The sequence below is a fragment of the Macrotis lagotis genome, chromosome X, assembly GCF_037893015.1.
Source record: "Macrotis lagotis isolate mMagLag1 chromosome X, bilby.v1.9.chrom.fasta, whole genome shotgun sequence".
Lineage (NCBI taxonomy): Eukaryota > Metazoa > Chordata > Mammalia > Peramelemorphia > Peramelidae > Macrotis > Macrotis lagotis.
The window spans coordinates 232,069,891-232,085,524 of record NC_133666.1 but is presented as its reverse complement, the minus strand read 5'-3'; the positions used below and the strand labels follow the sequence as shown (position 1 = coordinate 232,085,524).

Genomic DNA, 15,634 nt, shown 5'->3' with positions numbered 1-15,634 from the left:
GAGAAAGAAAGAAAAAAACCATCCAATTCACATTTACAGTTATGATTACTAGCTCTATTTTCCTCTATGCTATATTACCCCATCTATACTTTCCTTTCCCCTTATTCCTCCTTAACAATATTTTGCTTCTGATGGCTGTCTCATGGTAGCCCTTTCTTTGTATCAGTCCTTTTCCCTTTTCTTCTCCCTTTCCCTTTTTACTTTTCCTTTTAACTTTTGCTTTTACTTTACCTTTATCTTTACTTTTACTTTTACCTTCCATTTCATCAGTCCTTTTTATAAGTCCTTCCCTTTTCTTTACCCTTCCCTCCTTATTTCCCTGTAGGGAAGGATTAATTTTTTAAACCTAAGTGAGGAATACAATTCTTAAGAGGCATAAACAACATCAAGTCATAATCAATTTATATCACACTTTTATAGAAAAATAAGCTTCATGAGTTAAAGTATAATGGAAAGCAAAATTACTCAAGAACTAAAAGTCTGACCATCTCACAATAAATTTATACCCCTACCCTTTGTCTAAATATATTTCTTTCAATTGTCCTAAGAGAAATACAATTCTCAAGTTAGTTAACATTCCCTCCCTCCCCCCCCCACTTCTGTTTATCTTTTTATACAGCTCTTGAATCTTGTATTTGAAGATCAGTTTTTCTGTTTAGTAATGGGTATTTTTAATCAAGTAAGTTTAAAAGTACTCTATTTCATTGAAAAACTATCTTTCCCCCTGAATGAATATGCTGGATTTTGCAGTCTATTCTTAGTTCTAATCCAAGGTTATTTGTCCTCCAGAATGTCATATTCTAGATCCTCTGATCTTTTAATGTTGAAGCTGATAAATCTTGCATAATCCTTACTGTGGCTCCCTGATATTTAAATTGCTTCTTTTTGGGCTACTTGCAGTATTTACTTTTTTAGTTGAGAATTCTTTGGGATCTTTTTTTTTTCCTGGAGGTGACTGATATATGCTTTTAAAGACTATTTTTTTCTTCTTGTTCTAGGACATTAGGGCAGTTCCATGATAATTTCTCACATGATATTGTCCAGACTCTTTTTCTGATCATGATTTTCAGATAACTAATAATTAGAAAATTATCGCTCCAAGATCTGTTTTCCAGGTCATCATTTTTTCCTGAGAGGTACTTTACATTTTCTTCTTTTTTTCCCAGTCTTTTAGTTTCATTTGTAGTCTTAATGTTTCACAGAATCATTCTAGTTTTTAAAGTTTTATTTTCTTTATTTAGTATTTTTTCCTTTTTTCTAATTGGTTAATTTTATTTTTCAACTGGTCAATTTTATTTTTAAAAAAATTGTTTTCTTCAATACATTTTTCATAATTCTTCTGTATGACTCACATTTCTTTTCTCCATTTTTCTTCTTCCTCTCTTCTTTGGTTTTTAAAATCCTTTCTGAGCTCCTCCAAGAGATCTTTTTGGAATTAAGACCAGTTTATCAACCCCTTAGAGACTTCATATATAAGTCATTTTGTCACTTCTTTCCCTTCTGAGATGGTGTTTTGTCTCTCCTATCAAAATATTAATTGTTAATGGTTAGCATTTTGTTTTTTGTTTTTATTTTTTTCTGGTCATTTTTTTCACTTGAACTCTGTTCCTGTGGTATAGGGTATATAGTTCCAAGTTTTTTGTTTTGTTTTTTGTTTCTTTGTTTGTTTTTTTGCTGAGAATCAGTCAAGTTCTGGTCCCTGGCTTTCCACTGCAGTATTTCCAGTTTACTATCTGGATTTCTTTTTGTAGGAAGTTTATTTTTAGTGAATTGTTGTTTTAGGCTATTGTTAAGAATAGTTTTCTTTCTTTTAAGTTGAATTTGGGGGAGTGCAGGAGGAGGGAGACAATGAGGGTTAAGTGACTTGCTCAGGGTCACACAAATGGTTATTTGAGGTCACATTTGAACTCAGGTTTTCCTGACTCCAGGGCTGAGAAGTTAAGAATTTTTAATTCTTAAACCTTAGATTTCTTCAAGGGTCAATTTAGACCCTCCTTCCTATAAGAAGGATTTCATGATCACCCCGACCCTTTTTTTAGTGGTCTCTCACCCTCAAATGTTCTTGTATTTACATTGCTTTTTTTAGTTTTTGCAAGGTAGTGGGGTTAAGTGACTCCCAAAGTTATAGAGCTAGTAAATATTGTTTCTGAAACCAGGTTTGAACTCAGGTCCTCCTGACTTCAGAGCTAGTGCTCTATCCACTGGGCCAACCAGCTACCTGTTTATATTACATTTTAATTGTCTACTCCACTATGAGACCAGGGATAATACCACATTTTTTTCTTAAATTCCCAGAGTCATAATGAATTGAAAATGTAGCATCATATTTTATTTTAGGAGGTTGACTGATAATTGGGTCAAATGTGAGCAAAATTGTATGAAAGCTATGGTAGTTTATATTTCTATACCACTTAAAATTTTTAAAAGCACTCCTAACACCACAGAGAAAAGTGGGTAATTATTAAATCCATTCACAAAGAAGCAAAATGAGACAAAATGATACTAAGTGTCTTAGGGTCACACAACTGATAAGTATTGAAAGTTGTAGGTTTGGATCCAAACTTTACCTTTTCACCACATAAAGTTGACTTGAATAGGTTGTTTATCTTCTTCACTTGAGTTAAGAAACTTCTTCCTGCCTCTAGGGTCTGGCTTCACTAACACCAAGATCTAATTACCTCCTCCCTCTCCCCTTCTACTGCCTTGGCATTTTGCCCAGGCCTGCCAGACCTCTTTTCCAACTCAATGCATCACTTTTTTATGTATCCTTTCTTTAGGGTCCTGATCCTTGCTAACCAGGAGCAATTTGTGTTAACATATTCATGGGGTCATAGCATACTCATATATTTAATTTCTGAGGTAAAATTTGTATTCTGGCAGTGACTTTCTATCTCACTTTTAACAAAATCTTTTTCTCATAGCAATCCTTTAAGATAACTAGTTCAAGTGATATTTTTCCCATTAATGACTAAGGAAAGCTATAGAGTGATCCAGATTTATACACTAAGTTTCAGGGTTAGGATTCAAACCTGAACCTTTTGACTTTCTAATCTAGATTTCATTCATTTTTTGATCTCCAAAATGTGATAGGTTTTGTGAGTTTTTTCAGGGTGAGGTGAGGGATAGGGTGTGGTTTAGAGAGTAAGAAGGCATTTTATACCAGGTTTCCCTTCTGGCAACCTTTCAGTTATCCTGATTCTGAGGCAAACTAGTGGTGTGCAGGATGAAGAAAAGTCAGTCCTAGATCACAGTATCACTGAAGTTTGAGTCTGAATATTCCTCTAAGTAGTTGGGGCAGTGGAGGCCAATCTAAATTCTTTTTATTCTAGATGTCAAGAACCATGAGCAATTTGAGGAGAGAATATTGTTGCAAAGAGGAACTAAGTTCTATAGTTCCTGAAAACAAACTCCAAAACTTGGAAATTGTTTTAGAAATAAATTGATGAGGTCATTTGGTAGAGGAGATATGATTCCCTTTCCCAAGGTTCTGGGAGGTTTTACATTATTAAGAAAAAATATTAAGACAAAGATACTGACACATGAAATCACAAACACACCTCCACACTTAGACAATTTTGCTGAGAGAACAACCTGAAAGCAAGATATTTTGAGACAGATATCCATAAATATTTAATAAAATTTAGAAGAAGTCAAAATGCAAGTTTGAGGGTATGCAAAATAAAACCTGGATAAACTGATCTCCCATCCATGTTTTGAATGGATCCAGGACTTGGGAGAATCCAATATTCTCTATAGCTCTTTCTAGCACTCCTGGAAAGATACTGAAGTCATAGGAACATTCTGGGTTCAAACACTTTCTAGTATTTTCTGAATAATAATGTTTTCTGAATGGCATAATAAAATATTTTCCATAGTCTCAATAGGCATATTTGCATGTAAAATATCAGATAAAAAGACTTCCATTAACTAAACTGCTACTAGAAAATCCTTATACTTGATAACCAGAATAATAATCATGTTTGTCCTTCAATTTCAAAGAAGACCATAACATCAGGAGGTGATGTCATGACCAAGTCAGTGAATTGGATTTCAATGAGTGGGACATTGTGCTAAGTCATCAGCCTCACTTTCTCCTCTGGAGCCATCTGGGTCCAGTGGCCAGATATGAATAAGTACCACTGGAGATGGCCTTAGATGTGAGGCAGTCAGGGTTAAGTGACTTGCCCAAAGTCACATGGCTAGTAAGAGTCAAGTATCTGTGGTCAGATTAGAACTCCCATCCTCCTGACCAGGCTCTATCCACTGCACCAAATATAGAACATGAAAACTGCAAATGACATCAGCAGCTATCTAACCTAACTTATACACAACATACCAGAAAATTGATTGGTTTCTGTCTGTCCAAACACCTTTAAGAAAGGTGAACCCAGCTACTTTCAAGGCAACATGTTCTACTTTTGAACAGCTGTAATTGGGAGGAATTTTTGTTTATTGTTTTTTTTTGGGATTTTTATTGTCTCTGACACCTAGCCAAATGCAACTTCTTTGTGGTTTCTATCCATTATTTATGGCCCTGGCCTCTTGAGTCAGATAAAACAATCCTAACCCCCACCTTTCCACATAGTCCTTCAAACACTTGAAGAACCTAATCTTGTCTCCAGATTAATTGTGCCTAATTGTTTCAATCAGGTATATTGACATCCCAGTGTACCTAAACTTCTTACATTAGGTAGATCATATAAAAATGTCCTTATCAGTCACTAGTGTTGGAATCAAGAGTCAGGAAGACCTAGGGTCAAATAGGATTCCAACCCTTATTAACTTTATCACCCTAGTCAAGTCACTTAACCTGTTTATCATCATCATCATCATCATCATCATCATCATCAAAAAGGAAGGGAGAAAGCAGATGAAAGGAGAAAAATCTACCTTCCTATGCTCTGACAAAGTCCTTCTGGGTAACAATGGTATCCAGGTGGAGGTTGTACCTCTGCTCAGTTTCCCCTTGGGAGAGAAACTGTTGACTTCTGGAGGAGAAAGCTAGACCCACTATACATTTCCATGTTAAATTTAAATATATCACAGAATAATTAAGCCTGTTCTCATTTCATGGACTACTCTAAATATTAGGCTCTGATCTTAGAAAGCTATGCTAGTGCTGACAAATAGTGAATTCAAGAAAGGGCAATGGTAAATGATTGAACAGGAGTAATAGACTTATGGGGAAAGATGTATTGATCTATCATGTAAGCTTTAAATCTAGGAATGGAAATTTAATTGAATGGAAACAAATAGATAAAGCCAAAGAGATGATCTTAAATTAAATTCACAAATATTTAAGACTGTATTGTGTTGGCTACCAATTAAAAAAATGAGGAAAACAGAATTTTAAAATAACATAGTTCAAGCCTTTATTGTTAGAAAACTTTGAGCCAATGCAATGCTAAAAACACTACAGGAATGCCAAAATAAAGAAAAAGTCAAAATGCTAGTACTGCACCATGGTGGTTGCTGACACACACAGGCCCATTTAGCACAGAGATATTGGCAAGTATACTAGCACAAATACTAAAATTAGGCAGATGCTCTCAAAGTTTCATGATCTCTAGTGGCATCCCTTATGGACACTAGAATGTCTGCAGCATTGTACATATTATTACAGAACTTTAACTATTTCTGGTTGAAAACCCATCTCATTACCCACCTGCTGTTCTTCCTTACACTTAACCTGTTAATCAAAACCACCACCTGGTACATATAGTTTACATATTATGAATTGTAATAGCGCATGTAGCCTTTTATCTTATACCTTCAAATAGTTTGTTTCTGAATCATTTTTTGTGATCTATAACTAATTTAAAGGCTAAAAAGTTTCCAGATAAAATGTCCTCTTTATAAATGTGTAAAAATAGATCTGCCCAAGAAAGAATTATGTTTTGAAGACTTTACTATTATCATCACATTTCATCCTTACAACATTCCTGTGGAGTAACTGATCATATTAATCCCCATTTTACAAATGAGGAAACTGGTGACAAACAAAAGTTAAAGGACTTGCCCAGGGTCCCACAACTAGTAAGTGTCTGAGGCTGGATCTGACCTTATCTTCCTGATTCCAGGTCCAGCACTCTTTAGCACTTAGCTGGCATATGGAGGACCTATAAAAGGTTTCCATAGTAATTCAATATTTTCTAATGCAAAAGCTATGGAACCCATTAAGTTCATAAAACCCATTGAGTTCAAGTCTCTGAGATTACAAAAGTCAAAATAAAGCACTGTCTTGCTGCCATCAAGCAGCCTACCTCTTATCATTCTCATCAAATGAAGATCAAACCAAAATCTTAGCTGGGGACTGGGATAGTGCCTTTGTTATTTGATCACTTACCATGTCAATAATGCTTCCACTTCCAGTAATACCCCAGTCCTAAGACCCATTGCCATTCAATTACATCCTCCATCCACTAACAACCAACCCCTGCACAGAAAAAAAGATCCAATTGACATCCTTGCTTAGTTGGGGCCTACAGAGGAGCTCTTCTTTCAGCTAACAAGGTTGCATCCCCTCAGAATTTCCATAGAGAGTCAGTTGGTCTTAAAACTCTCATTCTTTTCAATGACACCTCCTCTTTCATCCACATTCATCTTAGTCTGCTCCTTCTGACTGCCTATTCTGATCTTCCTCACCCTTTTATTATGTCTTATGTAAAACTGTCTTGTTTTTAACAAATACCTTAATATTAAGAAATCTTGCTCTAACACACTTAAAGAAACCTATTGGCCTCAGAAGGTAATATATCCCTGACTACCCTCTTCATTTCTGGATTCACCTTTTTTCTTTTCCTATTTCCCCTTACCAAAAAAGGGAGCCAAGCATCCCTTGTTATTCATTTTCACTTTAGTTGCTATTCTGCTGTTGTCTTCACTTAGCTTCCTCTTACTTTGATTTTTGGTGCATTCAACTATATCTTTCTTTTTACATCCTAGTAGTCATTATCTGTGGTCCCCTTGATCATCTTTCTCCTTTCTCAGGTTTAATGCTTGGTCCATGATTATCTTCTTCTCTATGTGATTCCATTTTTATTAACTTCCTACAGCCCCAAAACTTGAACCTTTTTCCATCTCAGCCATACACACACAAATGGCTATCTCTTTGATCTTGTGATCACCCAGAAATGCACTTTCTCTTGTGGAATATATCTTATTATAATTTAAAAAATATATTAATTTAATAAATATTTAACAAATAGTGGATGAGCCAAGATGGCAGAGAAGGCAAGAACTTCCTTAAATTCTCCCTGGCTTCCCTCAGAAACAAAGTTAATCAAGTCTCTAAAGAGATTCTGGAGTAAGAGAACCCAAAAAAGAACAGTGTGACATTTTCAGGCAAGGTATATCTTGAATGGAGAAGTAACAACCAGTAGCAGAGAGTGGAGCCTAGGGTAGAGTTAAAACCTGCATGGATGAAGTACAAAGGGGACCATCTGGCCTCACCTCTGAAGGCCAATGGCACAGCAAGTCAGCTGGGAGAGTTCTAAGACAGAAACCCCAGAGTCTCTGTGCAGCAGGAGCAACTGGTCTGAAAAATCCAATTAGCAATTAGAAAAATCCAGGTAATAATGCCCTAGCATTCACAATGCTAAAGACCCTAGCCTAGTGAGTAAGCCTCTCATGTTCTCAATATGGAAGGTCTGTGAGCAGGTCCTTCCCCCAATACAAGAAGCTCGAGACAACAGAAATCAAAATGAGTAGAAATGTCAGAGAAAAACCTTGCCAATTCAAAGCTACTTTGAAAGTGAGGATAGATTTTAAAAAACCATCTCAGTTAAGGATGACTGAGTAAAAATTCAATATGTGAAGTTCTAGAAGGGAATATGAAGTGGTCTCCAACCCAAAATGACTTCTTGGAGGTTCAAAAAGGATTTTAAAAATCAAGCAGAAAAATTTGGGAAGAGAAATGCTAGAGAAATTCAGCATTTTGCCAAAGGAGAATAGAATTTGAGTGAAGAAATAAATCCTTTAAAAATACAACTGAGTAATTGAGAAAAGAAAATAACTCCTTTAAAATTAGAACTAGTTAGATGGAAAATGAGATGCAAAAGCTAACTGAAGAAAATAATACCTTGAAGAATAGACTTGGGCAAATGGAGGGATATAAAGAATCAGTTAACAAAAGTAAAAAAATGAAAAAATATAAGAACTGTAAAATTCCTCACTGGAAAACCAGCTGACCTGGAAAACATATCCAGGATTGATAATTTAAGAATTATTGAACTATCTGAAAACCATGATCAAAAGAAGAACCTGTACAGCATCTTTCAAGAAAGTATCAAGGAAAACTGTGCTCATTTCCCAGAACCAGAGGGTAAAATAAATAGTCATTGAAAAAAATCTACCCATTACCTCCTGAAGGGGATCCCAGAATGAAAATGCCAAAAAATTTTGTAGCCAACTTCCAGAATTATCAGATAATTGAGAAAACTGTACAGGTGTCCAGGAAGAAGGAATTTATATACCCAGGGGTCACAATCAAGATTACACAGAACTTGGCAGCATCAAGCTTAAAGAATCAAAGGACCTGGAATATGATACTCTGGAGGACAAAGGATTTTGGATTACCAGCAAGAATTAACTATGCAGAAAAATTAAGCATACTCTTTGAGGGGAAAAGACAGACCTTTAAAGAATAAGGTGACTTTCTAATTTTTCTGATAAAAAAAAATCAGAACAGGAAATTTGGTCTTCAAATGTGAGACTCAAGAGATACATAAAAAGATAAAAAAGGTAAAAGAAAAAATAGGAGGATGATACTCATAAGGAGAACTATATCTCTGTTAGAGAAATTATACTGAGACAAAAGTTGATTTTGATGGGATGACAAAAAATAAGTCATTAAAATAAGAGATTGTATGGGGATGGAGGAAGGGAGAGACAGAATGAGGTAAATTACATCACATGAAAAGGCACAAAGGACCTTCTACAGGAAAGGGAAAGAAGGGAGGGGGTAAGAATTATTTGAATCATATTTTCATTGAATTTGTCTCCAGAGGGAAGCATTTATACACATAGAGTTGAGTTTAGAAATTTATCTTACCCTACCCTATCTTACCTTATCTTGCCCTCTTCTTTCTACAGGAAATTAAGAGGAGAAAAATGGAGGGGGGGGGAAGAAGGGAATGAAAGACTGGTAAAAGGGAGAAGGTAAGGGAAAAGGAAAAGAGGAAAGGGGAAAGAAAAAAGAAGGGGCTAATAAAAGGGGGGGATAGATTGAGGGAAACAGTGTTCAGAAGCAAAACATTGGTGAGGAGGGATAGAGTGAAAGGAGAAAGAAAAGTATAAACACAGGGGAGATAGGATGGAGGATAATGAGGAGATAGTAATCTTAACTGTGAATGTGAATGGGATGAACTATCCCATAAAATGGAAGGATAGCAGAGTGGATTCAAAAACAGAATCCTATCCTATATGTTGTTTACTAAAAACACATTTGAAGCAGAGAGATATACATAGAGAAAATATAAAAGGTTGGAGCAGACTATAATAAGCTTTAGTTGAAGTAGAAAAGTAAGGGTACCAATCCTTATTTTAGACAAAGCAAAAACAAAAAATAAATCTCATTAAAAGGCATAAAGAAGGAAACTACATCTTCTTAAAAGGTACTATGGGCAATGAAGTCACATGAGTACTAAACATATGCACCAAATAGTATAGCATCCAAATTAAACAGGAAGACACAGGCAGCAAAACTATAATGGTGGGGACATCAACCTGCCACTCTCAGAATTAGATTAATCTAACTACAAAAAATATATATAAGAATAAAACTAAGGAGGTGAATAGAATTTTAGAGAAGTTAGATATGACAGATCTTTGGAGAAAACTGAATGAGAATAGATAGGAATATACCTTTTTCTCAGCAGTATGTGACATATACACAAAAATTGTCTTTGTTTTAGGAAATAGAACCTCACAATCAAATGCAAAAAGACAGAACTATCAAATGCATCATTTTAAAATTTATTCATTTATTTTTTTTATTTAAGGCAGTGGGATTAAGTGAATTGCCCAAGCTTGTATAGCTAGGCAATTATTAAGTATCTGGGATCAAATTTGAACTCAGGTCCTCCTGACTCCAGGGCTGGTGCTCTATTCATTGGGCCACCTAGCTGCCCTGGCATTATCAACTCTTACTAAGGATGCTTAATCTGATAGTTATCTAATTTTAAAAAATTAGTGGATCAAATAACAAATCATAGAAATAATAAAAATTTTTGTTCAAGTCAATGACAATAGGGAAACAACATACCAAAACTTGTGGGATATAGCCAAACCTTGTAGTATAAAGTTTTTAGGGGGAAATTTCCCCCTAAATATATATCTAAATAAATGAATAAAAGAGAGAAAGAGGAGATCATTGAATTGAGCATGCAGTTGGGTATGAAAAAAGAATAAATTAAAAGGCCCCAATTAAATACCAAATTAGACATTCTGAAAATAAAAGGAGAAATTAAAATTTAACGTAAGAAAACTATTGAAATAAAATTAAGAACTGGTTTGATTAAAAAAAGCAATAAAATAGATAAACCTCTGGTTAATCTGATCAAAAAAAAAAAGAAAATCAAATTGCCAGTAGCAGAAAATGGAAAGGGTGAATTCAACACCAATGAGGAGAAAATTAAGGTAATAATTTGGAATTATTTTGCTTCAAATCTAAGTGAAATTTTGATGAATATTTATAAAAATAAACTGCCCAGATTAACAGAAGAGGAAATAAATTACTTAAATATCCTCATTTCTGATAAACAAATTGAAGAAGACATCAATGTAGTCCCTAAGAAAAAATCTCCAGGATCAGAAGGATTTATAAGTGAATTCTCCCAAACATTTAAAGAACTATTAATTCCAATGTTATATAAATTATTTGAAAACAATAAGTGGAGTTCTGCCAAATTCCTTTTATGATACAAACATGGTCCTGATAGCTAAACTAGGAAGAGACAAAACAGATAAAGAAAATTATCTCCCTAATGAACATAGATGCAAAAAATTTTAAATAAATTTTAGCAAAGAGATTACAAATTATTACTAGGATAATACACCATGATCAGGTAGGATTTATACCAAATATACAAGGATGATTATGTCAATAACAAAATACACAGAAATCATCTGATTATTTCAAAAGATGCTAAAAAACCTGTTGACAAAATATAGTACCCATTCCTATTAAAAACAGTAGAGAGAATAGGAATAAATGAAACTTTCTTTAAAATGTCAAGCAATATCAGTCTTCAGCCATCAGCAAGCATTATATGTAATGGGATTAAATCAGCACCATTTCCAATAAGATTAAGGTGAAACATTATCACCTCTATTATTCAATATTGTATTAGAACTGTTAGCTTTAGTGATAAGAAAAGTAAAAGTTATTGAAAGAATTAGAACAGGTAATGAGAAAGCTAAACTTTCACTTTTTGTAGATGATATTTGATGGTATACATAAAGAACTCTAGAAAATCAATTAAAAACTACTTGAAACAATTAACAATTTTATCAAAGTTGCAGGATAAAAAACAACCCATATAAATCATTAACATTTCCATATATGACCAACAAAGTCCAAGAGCAAGAGATAGAAAGAGAAATTCCATTTAAAGAAATTGTAGACAATGTAAAATACTTGGGAATCTACCTCTCAAAACAAACCCAGAAACTGTATGAACATTATTATAAAGCATTTCTCACCCAAATAAAGTCATCTAAATAATTGGGAAAATGTCAATTGCTCATGGTTATGCTGAACTAATAAAAATGACAATTCTATCCAAATTGAATTACTTATTCAGTGTCATATCAATCAAGCTACCAAAACACTCTTTTGCAGAGCTAGAAAGAAATAGCAATAAAATTCATCTGGAAAAATAAAAGCTCAAGAATATCAAGGGAACTGATAATAAATGCAAAGGAAGGTGCCCCAGCTATACCAGATCAAAAAATATATTATAAAGTGTCAGTCATCAAAGTTGCTTGGTACTGGTTTGGAAATAGAGTAACAGAACAGTGGATTTGAATAATTTCCAAAAAATAGCAATAAATGACTATAGTCATTTATTGTTTGACCAACATAAAGGGATTAGCTTCAGGGATAAAATTTCACCATTTGACAAAAACCTGCTGGGAAAACTGGAAAACAGTACGAATAAAAACTAGGCATAGACCAAAATCTCACACCCTACACCAAAATAATGTTTTGTCCTTCATTTTTGAAGAAGACTACGACATCAGGGAAGTAATGCCATGACAAACACATGAATTGGATTTGAGTGAGGGGGATGTTGTGCTAAGTCACCAGCCTCACTTTCTCTTCCACGGCCATCTGGGTCCAGTAACCAGACATGAATGTGGATGACTGAAGACAGACCTGGATGCTGAGCAGTCAGAGTTAAATGACTTTCCCAGGGTCACAGCTAGTAAGTGGCAAGTGTGTAGGGCCAAATTCAAACTCCCATCCTCCTGAATCCAAGGCCAGTGCTTTATTCACTAAGTCACCTACTTGCCCTCTATACCAAAATAAGGTACAGGATTTAAAAATAGAAGGTGATATCACAGACCAATTAAGTGAGCAAGAAATATTTTTTCAGGTATATGGAGAGAGAAGAAATTTTTGGCCAAACAAGGAAAAAGAGAACATCAAAAAATTGCAAAATGGATGATTTTTACTATATTAAATTTGTACTAATAAAACCAATGCAGCCAAGAATAGAGGGAAAACAGGAAACTGGGCAACAATTTTCACAGCTAGTGTTTATGATAAAAGACTAATTTCAAAAATATATAGAGAACTAAAGACTATACTTCTAAATCAAATTTATGAGATTGCAAATCATGCCCCAGGTGATAAATGATCAATGGATATAAACAATCAGTTTTCAGATGAAAACATTAATATATGGCAATATGAAAAAAATGCTCCAAATCATTATTGACTGGAGAAATGCAAATTAAAACAACTATGAGGTACCACCTAACACCTCACTTAGATAAACAAAAAAAGAAAATAATCATTGTTGGAAAGGATGTGGGAAAACTGGAACATTAATGAACTTTTGGTGGGAACTCCACCTACTCCACCACAATGGTTGTGAACTCATACAGTCATTCTGGAGAACAATCTGGTACTGTGCCCAAAGAGTAATACAGATGATCATACTCTGATCCAGCAATACAACTACTAGGTCTATTTCCCCAAAATGTGAAAAGTCACACATGTTCAAAAACTTTTATAGCAGCTCTTTTTGTAGTGGCAATGAATTGGAATTGGAGGGAATGCCCATCAGTTGGAGAATGGCTAAATATATTGTGGTATAGGAAGGTAATGGAGTACTATTGTTCTATAAGAAATCTGAAAAGCCTGGAAAAATTTACATGAACTAATGCTGAGTGGAATGAGCAGAACCAGAAAACTGTACACATTAACAGCAATATTATGTAATGTGTAACTATGATGGACTTGCTCTTCTCAGTAGTACAATAATCAAAAACAATTCTAAAGGATTTGTGATGGAAAATACCACATATATTCAAAGAAGGAACTATGGAGTCTGAATAAACCAAAGTTTATGATTTTCAATTTTTAAAATTTACTTTGTTTTATGTGTTTTTTCCCCTCCTGGTTTTTCCCTTTTTGTCCTGATTCTCTGTTCTAAACATGATTAATATGGAAATATATTTAACATAGTCATTCATGTGCAACTTTTATTAGATTATGTCTGTCAGGGGGAGAGGGGAGGAAATGGAGGGAGCAAAATGTGGAAGTCAAAGTCTTATCAAAAAATGATTTTTCAAGATGACCTTTACTTGTATTTTGAAAAATAAATAATTTCTTTATAAAAAGAACACCTATTAATTATTACATCATTTTAATCTAACTTCATATAGCTAGAAATTGTCTAAGCCAAAGATTGGGCCCTCCAGGGATGGTGGAGATTATTTTAAAGAATACATTTAGCTCAGTTCTCATTCTTCCTGTATCCCTCTGGAGTTTTTGATACTAAAAGAGGGTTGTGTCCTTCTCCTAGATATTTCTTCTTCCATGAGCCTTAGAACATTGACCTTTCTGGGTTCTCCTATGTTTTACAACTCTTTTTCAGTTTTCTTTTCTGGATCATCATGTCCCATTAACTATTCAAGGCTCTGCCTTGTGCCCCCCCCTCCTCTTTTCTCTTTACATTCTTCCTTTATTAGATCTAAATAGTTTCCATGAATTTAATTATCATTTTTTTCTGCAGGAGATACTAAATCTACGTATATTTAGCCATCTTTTTTTGTCCTCCTGAGTTTTTAGTTTTGCATCAACACTTCTTATCTTACAGGCATATCAAATTCTATAATTTGAAATGAAATTGTGTATCTTGTTTTTTTTAATTTATCCCTTTTCCCAATTTTCATATTTCTGTTAAGGATGTTACCATCTTTCTACTCATCCAGGTTTGTAACCTCAGCATAATGTGACTACTCAGTCTCTCTTATTCACATATCCATTCAGTTGCCAAGTCTTATCAAATCTATTTCCACAATTCACTTAACATCCCTACTCAGATGGCCACCACCTTACTCAGGCTTTTATCAGCTACTGTCAAGACATTGCCATGATATTTCTCTGCCTCCAGTCTCTTTTCTCTTCAATCTATCCTCCACATATCTGACATATCAGAGCTTGATTCTTTGAAAGCACAGATATGACTCGTTGACTACTCTGCTTGAAAAGTTTTAGTGACTTCCTGCAACTTCTAGAATAAAATAATAAAACATTTCCCTACATGTGAAATAACTCCAACCATTGCCTTTGTATAGGCAATGAAGTGCTTATCCCCCATTTCCTCTACCTCTTAGAATCCTTAGCTTCTTTATGAATTCAGTTTAATCAATATAATGTGCATGTCATATCATCATTCACTTGAAGTTATGGCCTTTTATTATGAAGGACAACAATCAAAGCATTCTTATCTAGATACATTTAGGTGAAAAATACTTAACTAATTGTCCAAATTAACTCATGCAAGAAACTTGAAGCAATGGACACTGGTGGATATTACATAATTTATTGGTCAATCAATCAGTCTATAAATATAGTGCTAGATAAGAATGTACCTTTCTTACAGCAGGTCTTTATTCCTTTGACCTAGGTGATTGCCTCAAACTGTGATTTTCATAAACAAAGTGGTCAAAGTTTTATTATGAATGACATTTTAAAGTGAACTGAACGAGGTACTTGCAAAAATAATATAGGGAAAGGAGACAACATGACCCAGAAGAACTTAACCATTTTTTATATCTCTGATAACTCCCTGAGCAGACCCATGAATTCCCTGAAGCTAGGCAGGGTCAGGATAAACTATTAGCTTTTTTCTGGAACTTTGTAAAGAAATATGAACAAGCAGCTATTACATGACATTGACAAACCTAGAAAAAATTAAGGTGAATTACCAGAAGTCACAGAATTTGGGAATCTGCTTCTGTCACTTCTTGTGTCCTGTGCAACTTCTGATAAATCAACAGATGTATGTGCATGGGAAGTTAATATTTTATCAAGTATGTTTAGTGAATTAATTTGTATTGTGAATTCCTGAACTCTGTTCCATCCATCACAGGTTACAAGTATAACATGTAATGTGAA

The 15,634-nt window shown here is 34.4% G+C and overlaps 1 pseudogene; it reads left to right on the top strand.

Moving 5' to 3' along the window:
* Positions 1–11,058: 11,058 nt before the first annotated feature.
* Positions 11,059–15,634, top strand: part of LOC141498982 (solute carrier family 2, facilitated glucose transporter member 3-like) — a 38,195-nt pseudogene continuing 33,619 nt past the window's right edge.